The sequence below is a fragment of the Cryptomeria japonica genome, chromosome 6 (genome assembly GCF_030272615.1).
Source record: "Cryptomeria japonica chromosome 6, Sugi_1.0, whole genome shotgun sequence".
NCBI lineage: Eukaryota > Viridiplantae > Streptophyta > Pinopsida > Cupressales > Cupressaceae > Cryptomeria > Cryptomeria japonica.
Genome location: NC_081410.1, coordinates 153,242,595 through 153,251,384, shown reverse-complemented (window position 1 = coordinate 153,251,384; position 8,790 = coordinate 153,242,595).

Below are 8,790 nucleotides of genomic sequence, written 5' to 3'. Positions count from 1 at the left end.
AGTTGGTTCTTCTTTGATTAGTTCCTTAATCAAGGCTCTTCTCATCATTAAATTTTCTCCATCTTTAGGAGCTAAGCTCACACCTTGTGTCTTGATTCTTTCTACATCTTCTTGCGCATATGTCACTCTTCATTCACTTCCTTGAGATGAAGAGGATTTCTTTGGACATCTATAGGCAGGGTGACCCAACTTTTGGTAATTGTAACACTTCATGGTGGAGAAGTGGGACCCTCTTCCCGGTCCAAAAGATCTACCTCTTCCTAGGTTGCTAGATGATCCCCTTCCTCTTAAGCTTCTCTTGCTATGTGAATCCAAATTTTTCTCTATAAGTTTGGACTCTCCTTGGGACCTTTGATCTATTCCTCTTCCACCAAAATTGCCTCTTTGGCCTCTACCATCTTTTCCTTTGCCTCTTCCTCTGTTGCTTTGTTCTTTGTTTTTTTTACTCTTTTCCTCCACCTTCAGTGCCAATTGATAGTACTTGTGCGCAGTGTTAGGACATAACAAACTCAACTCCTCTTCAATATTCCATCTCAAGCCATTCAAGTATCTGGCTACCTTGATGCTCTCATCCTCTACTTCCTTGGATCTCAGACACAACTTCTAAAATTCCTCAATGTAGTTGCTCACATCCAAGTCTCTTTGTCTCAGGTTTTGTCTCAGGTTTTGTCTCCTTTGGTGTAGTTGGATCTCTTAATCTTCAGGGATATAGGCTTCCCTTACCTTGGCTAGCATTTTGTTCCAACTGGCTATTTGGTTCTTACCCTCTTTTTTCCTTTCTTCTTGGATAAATTTCCACCAAGTTAAGGCTCCTCCTCTCTATCTAGACTTGGCTACCTTCACCTTTTGGGCTTCACTAATTCTATCACACTCAAAGTGATTCTCCAATCCTTCAATCCATTCCATAACTACTTCAGGCTCCATTTTGCCATAAAAAAGTGGCACTCCTTCTAGGGATTTTCCTCCTAAGGCTTTAATTGCTTTAAGGAAAGGTTCTTCAGGTAGGACAGGGTCTGGGGTAGGTATCCTATCCTCTTCCATTGATTCTTTACCCTTCCCTTCACTGACTTGGATTGTTACCTTCTCAGTTTTATCCTCAACCGCGTCTAGTTTGCTCTCCAATTGTAGCAATCTTTCTTTCAGGAGTCTATTGTCTTCCTCCTGATCTTCTACTTTCTTGGCTAACTCTGCATTGGTCACCATTCTGAGACTATTTTCTCCTAATTATTCAGTGCCTAACATCAACTACTTTCATCCCAAGTCTAACCTTGCTCTGATACCAATATGATAGGGATGGTAACCTAGTTTGCCATCAATTTGGTTTCTTTGATGGTTTGCTTCTATCCCTTTCCGGGTTCCAAGTCTACCCCTCTAGACATCTAAGGGCTTCCCTACCATTTGTTTGCTTATCTCACCTTCCTCAAGTTCACAAAGTAATCTTGTTCACTAAATCCTTGAAGGGATTTAGGACACACACACATTCACTCTCTTTTTGCAAAACCACCCATCTTGTTTGGTTTAGCAAACTTTTCCCTATGGTTACACAATGTCTCATTTTTTGTCTTGTAGCCTTCTGGATCTTTTCCTAGTTCTCACTAGTTTTCTTCCCCTACAAGTTATCTCCTTCAAATTACTGATACCTCGTCGGACTATCACCAAGCTTTCCTAGGCTTAGTATGTAGAAATGGTGATGGCCATTTCTTGGTCTCTTCCAAATGAAAACCTATTGTACATTTCTGGCTCTGCTTGACAATCTCCAAAGATCTTGTGGAGTTTCAAGTCAGAGCCATTTGATTATTGCAAACAGGGAACAAAAACTAAAAAAGGAAAGCTTTATTTACAGAACCTGAATTTATTCACGAGTTCAAACTAGCAACTTACAAAACAGAGAAATGAAACAATTACATTAATAGCTTATGTGAAATGAATAGAAATGAAACTCTAATTGAAAACTAGAAAATGGACTTCTCTATTGCATTTCAGAAAAACAAAATTTGTTCTATGAGGCAATCAATAAACAATGATCAATGATCCACGATTAACCATTAGCCCCTTACACATGCCTGTTGGGTCTTTTTATACATACATCCTATGTTTGGAACTCCTCCTATTAGACGAGATAAATCTTGTTACCAACCGTTTCCATTTGCAACTGCACCAGTGGTTTGAAATTTAACCGTCTGCGATAGTCTACATTCATGAGAAACACAATATCCCACATGCACCAAGAAGTCGGGTCAGTTCGTATTCATAAACACCGACAAGACCATCTTTTGTGTCCAAGTGTTTACCTTTTGGACTTCGGTTCGAGTGCACACCCGCAATCGATCTCTACTCCTTTGATCATCGGTTAGACCACAAATGCGTTGCTTCGATATCCCGATGAACTAGTAGACGACTCCTCCGATAGCCGATGACATCCCGATCGTCCAATCTTCCTTGATCTGCTCGATCTTTATCTCCGTTGAACTACTCTCTCTTTTGCCATGGTGTTATTTCCTAGTTTGTCCGTGCATCCAGCGAGGCACCACCTAACCTACCACTGGACCGCCACCTCACCAGTCGCTATGTCATGGGGGATAACTAGCGAGTATCTTCATCATGCGGTATAGCGACAATCATTCGATCATCCCGAACTTGCTTACCCATTAACTCGCCTGAGCTGCTCTCTTATCAGGTCCCACCACTTGGTCGCCAAGTCACGGGGAATAACTTTCGTGCATCTCTCCATTGTGGTATAGCGACCACTGTTGATCCACCTTCAACCTGCACAGTCGTTAACTCGTCTCTTTTTGCACGTGCTTTCTTGCCAAGTTGTGAGGATTATCTGGCGATCATCTTCCCATCGTGGTATAGCAACAACTGTTGGATCATCCGTGATCATTGTCCAAATACAGGTCAAGTTAATCATCGCGGTAACGTGAAACTACTCCTTCTGATACCGGATACAACGACTCCAAACTCTGGTGAACTCATCGGGGTAACACTTGCCGATCGAGGGTAGGTCTTGCCGATAAGAGAAATTTTAAAAACTGCAATTAAACAACCATACAAATAGACTAGAGCCAATCCTTATGTATTTACATGACTACTGGAAGGTTGAAGATCACAAGCCAAAATTGGTTAAGGCCATTTCAACCCTTAGGTTCTCCTGTACCACCCCGCAATTGGGTCTTGATGAATAGGAGGAGCATTTGGCACATGGTCTTCAACTAGGTCGACCCCTTAAGCTTAAGAGGCAAGGGAGATGGAGCTTTACATTGAGAAATAATATGCCTAGATTTGGGGCATTTTTGGCAGAAGAGGGTGGCATTTTCATAAACTAGGGCTTGAGTCTAGCTACCAAGCCTGGATTTGAGGGTTATAAAGTTGGGGATATTCATGCTCACAATAGCTTAAACACATAAACGAGCATAGACCAGGTGCGATTTGGTTCTAGTGAATTCATCAACACCAACAAAATGAGCAAAGAAATTCCCAGTCCATTTACAGATGAACTCATCCCAGTATTCAATGGGGAGCCACAGGAGCCGAACCCATACCATAGCAGTTTTCTGTAAGTCAGTCGCTGGGTCAAAACCAACCTTCCAACGCCAAAGCGATAGATTGTTTCGATCATAGGACTGGCATCCAGAGAGGACAAGAGTGTCATCCTCCTCAATAGTGAATTTGAGGAGGAAGAGGGCTACATGCATGGCACTAACATAAGAAATCCCTTTCAGTTTCCATTTGTCCTTGACCCATTTTCTAACCATCTCCACCATGGTGTGCAAGGAGAATAATTTACCCACCAGATTATTAGCCATGTTCTGCAAAATATGGTCCAAAACAACATTAGGGAGCTCTAAAGACGTTCCCTCCTTAGTTTGCAAGTAGACGGAGATGATGTCGGGGTCCACAGTCTTGGTGCTTCTGACCAACACATTTTTCCAGCCTTTGAGATTCGTGTTAACAGTAGGAGGTTTCATGATATTTTGTTTATCATGAACAACTGGCACGTTGGGTTTAGGATTAGAAACAACGGGCATGGCCAGATAGCTCATCGAAGAAGAACTGTCAAGCTGAATCACAGCCGGACTGGAGGGAGGATCCACTATGGGACCAAGAGAGGATGTGATAGATAGTGTCAGCATCGCAGAGTCCAAAACGGGGTTCATAGGCGGTGGGAGAAGATCCCCACCAACAGAGTCCACCATGAATGGTAGGGGTTTGAAATTTGAAAACTTGCAGAGCAGGAGAGTTGAAAATATGGAGAATACCTATTGACTATGTTTTGAATCATTGTTATTAGTACTAACCTTAGGCAATAATATTGCATTCACTGAAACTGATTTATTCAATTAGTACGCACCAATCAAAAGTGATTATTATTTTTAGGGATGATAGATCTTTTAGGTTTTTTTTGCATTTTTTTAATTTTAAAAACTGAAATGTCTGTTTTAAATTATTTTTTGAAATTTTTAATCATTTATAATATTGTAAATAAAATATTTTTTCTAAATAAAAATATAAATTTTAATAATTATTTTTTATCTCAAAATATAGATAATAAAACCAATTATAAGGATTTCATTTAGTTTAAATGAAATTAAATACAAATATTTCTATTAAAAAAATAAACCTAATTATTATATTATTCTTTATACTTATATTCTATATATATATTTTGAAATCATTCTTTTTTTTTAATAATTTTTGAAAATCATAAATATTTTTATCATTTTAATATATATAAAATAATTTAATAACTTTTAGTCATAAATTTAAATATTTTTCTTTAAGTTATTAAAAAAAATGTCTATTTTCACTTTTATAGTTATTAATAGCTATTTTATTAAAACTAATTATAACTAATATTACATAAATACAAAAAAATATAATAATATACTATAAATTAGTAATTATATTTGAGATTAATTTAATATTATAATTATAATTGTATATTTTTTTTAGACTAAATAAAGATTATGCTCTTGAGAAAAATATGTTTTTTCACTATAAAATTTGTATTATATTATAATTATTATGTCGAAACATTCCCTATATGAAGTGAACCACCTACTTATTGAAATCAATGGTTTAAAATTGGGGAGAAGAATGAAGACTATAGAATTAATCGCTTAAATTTTATTAATTTTAAAAAAGAGATCTTTTATAATAAAAAATAAAATATATAAATTTTAAAATCATTTATTAGGAGTTAATTTTTCATTAAGTTTAAAATTTATTTTAATTATTTATGTCTTTTTATAGTAATTAAAAATTATTATAATTTAATCTATAATTATTTATCTTATTAAAATTTTAATAATGATAGAATAATTATGTTTTAAATTAAAATCTTTCTTTTCTTACTATTTTCTTTTAATATTATCTTCTACCATCTTTAATAAACTTCTTGTGAGATCTTCCAATCTTTTTTATATAAGAAAATTCTCAACAAAAATCTCTTTGAAGTGCACTCCATTCCATCCCTTCAAGCTGAACTTCACAAATTGCATTTTATTAAAAAAGATAAAAGTTTTGTTACCTTCCCTAACGTGAGCATTCTTCCACCATTGATTAATAAGATCTCTAAGACCTTCTACTTGAAACCAGATCTTTTCAAATTTAAATGGACATATAACGGGAATATAATCATTTTATAATAGTAAAGAATTATGATAATGGTCTGATCTTGAGAAATACTACCTTCAAAAATTAAGGCTTGTTCAACCCATTTCCCTACAAGGAAAAAATGATCTATGTAATGATCATGATACTGCTCACTTAGGCTAAAAATATGTTTATCCTTATATAGTAGATTTATTGGGAAAAGAAATGCAATCCTTTATTGTGATGGTTGTTGCTAGTAACAATGTTGGGGAACCTAGGAGGACTTAGGTGTAAAACATGTAAATGATAAGTTCTATTATCTTCTCTGCTACTTTATGAGTTATTGATGTTTACTTCATTGCGAATAATTCTAGTAACTTAAGATTATATGTTCATTGGAGCATTGATTATTATTTTTAGTAATGTTAGTTAATGAGAATCATGGTTCTTACTAATGTGTTTAAAAAAATAAAAAAAATAAAAAAGTAAAAAAAATTATGTCTCTTTGTTGCCTTTATTTGTTGTCATCTGGGTTCCCTCATGGGGCGTTACATTAATCACAAACAATGAAATCCCTAAATTTGTTAAGTGGTAGAATAACCGAATCCAACTAATCAACAAAGTAATTGAGACATAGAATGAAGATGAAGTTGAAATGAAAACCCTAAAATTAAATAACCCACACAATAGTGCACATACAAAGCATATTAAAGCAGACAATAAAACCCCTAAATGTATTAAGTGTCTGAATAGATACACATCTAAAATAATATATATGTAAAACATAGACAAGGAAAATTCATCAATTAATTAAGCAACACACCAATGGAAGTAGGGAAAGGAAATTTAGACAATGAAACCTCTAAATTACCCAAAAATAAATAAATAATGAAGACATAGGATGAAAACAAAAACAACACAAACCCTTTTTTTTTGTATTTAAAATCGTTAGTTAAAGAAAAGTGTACATCTGGGGAGGCCAGGCTTCAACCAAAAAAGAGAGTCAGAGTGTTAAGCCCGAGCCAAAATAGTTACATCACACGCCTACCTCGGCTATACCACAAATATCCATAGGTATCATACATAATAAAAAAAGATATAGTGTTGTAGTAAAAATAGCTCATTGAAAGATCTCATCATGAGACTCTACCCATGCAGTCCAACCTTACGCTCCCTCCATCCAGACGACCTTCTTGCGGACCTAAAGCTGCAATAGCATCTCCACATGAGCATAGGAGGGTCCTTTGTTTCTCTTTATCTCCTTCGGTAGCTTGGAAAGAGCATGTTCAAAGGCAGCCTGGTTCTTCGAAATCCTTCTCCATTCATAGCCATCCTTCATCTCGTAAATGAACATAGTGTCGTAGCCATCTCTAAGGAATCGAAGGAGCTTGTTCCTTTCAACATTCATATTAAAACATATCTGCACAACAATATTATAAAAAGTGAGCCTACGGAAAGACTCAGTAAAGATTTTGTCATTACCCTAAAAATTTTCTTCATTTCTAATTTTCCAAATATACCAGAGTATGAGCTGAAAGAATAAACCAAAATAAATTAGCATCTTTTTTGAGCCCATGGATAGTACCAGAAATAATAAATAAAACATCCACAGTCACAAGAATATATATACCAAAAATTAACCAGACCTCTTTAGCCACAGAGCAATCAAAAAACATTTGTCTACTGGTCTCGAGGACTCTACAGATAGAGAAGAGTTCAATACTCTTGGTAACCTTCTTATTTGGAAGTCTATTTAAGATAAGTTTCCATTTGAAGCTTTGGATTTTGGGAGGGATAGGGCTCTTCCACAATCTGCCAAAAAAATTTTGCCAGGAAGATTTGTTCAAATTAGAGTATCAGATCATATTAGCATGTTTAACAGCGGAGTCATCATAGGTGAGTAAATTGTATATAGAGCTGGCCTTGACTTTAGTCAGGAGAGAGTCATCCTACCACTTGAAGAAAAGAAACATGTGAGAATCCACATGGGAAATAATAGGCAAGGAGAGGACAACACAAGCGCTTTTGATCATGCTATAGGTTCATTTTTGGGAAGCAGGAAGATCAAATTTAGAGCTGAGGTCCTCCCAACTTATTAAGTCATTACATTCAAGAATGTCCATAAGGTATTTTATGCCTTTGCTGTCCAAACATTTGGTAGAACAACCTTGAGTAAGTGCTAGAGGTTTAGAAGTATGGTAGAGGTTCCACCAAATTGACTTTTCCCCATGCAAGAAATTATTGTTGTTAACATTAGTATTAACAATAAGCCTCCTAACATGCTCCCATGCTTTCTAGATAGATTTGAAGACACAAGTACCTTGGACCAATATTAGGAAGGTGCCAACCACAAGGTCACTAAAGGGAAGACCCTTCCACAACTTAGCTTTCTTAGGAACCACATTCTGAATATTGTTTCTAACTAGGATCTTACAAGGTTCTTGTCCCTCCAACGCATGGAATATCCATTTTGCAGTGAGGGCAATACCTTGGATTTTAAGATCTTTCAAACCAAGGCCACCAAGATTTTTGTCAATGTGACACCACTTCCACTTAACAACATGCAATTTTTTTTTTCCTTTGCCATCAAACCAGAGGAACTGTCTAATAGCCTTTTGTAAGTCAAGGATTTGATAATTACTAAACATCCAAGCTGAGGAGTAGTAGATACTATAAGAGGAGAGAATATTTTTGGCAAACTTGTAATCTACTAGCCAAGGAGAGGTGTCTATTATTCCACCTATTAAGTTTTTTATCGATCTTTTCCCTCACCCAAAGCCACATGTCCTTAAGGGAGGGGGAAATGGAGAAGGGAATACCAAGGTACCGAACAATTTTGTTGGGGCCTCCCCATTGATAACCAAACTGTTTAAGCCAATCAGGGGGCTCATCTTCCCAACTGAGTAATATGGATTTGGACACCATGGACACTCGGCGATAGGAAGTCATCTCTTAATAGATAGAATAAGGCATCTGAGGCAATAACAAACATGGCAGGGGCAAGGGCACAACCCTGCCTAATAGATCTAGTAAGCTTAATAGGTCGGGAAAGAGTCCCATTGATTTCAATGTGGCTAGACGCATCTTTGAGAAGGAGTTTGACATATTTACAAAACTCAACAGGGAAACCAAAGGCTTCAAGCATCATAATGATGAATTCCCACTCAACTCTATCATAGGATTTCTCAAAGTCTA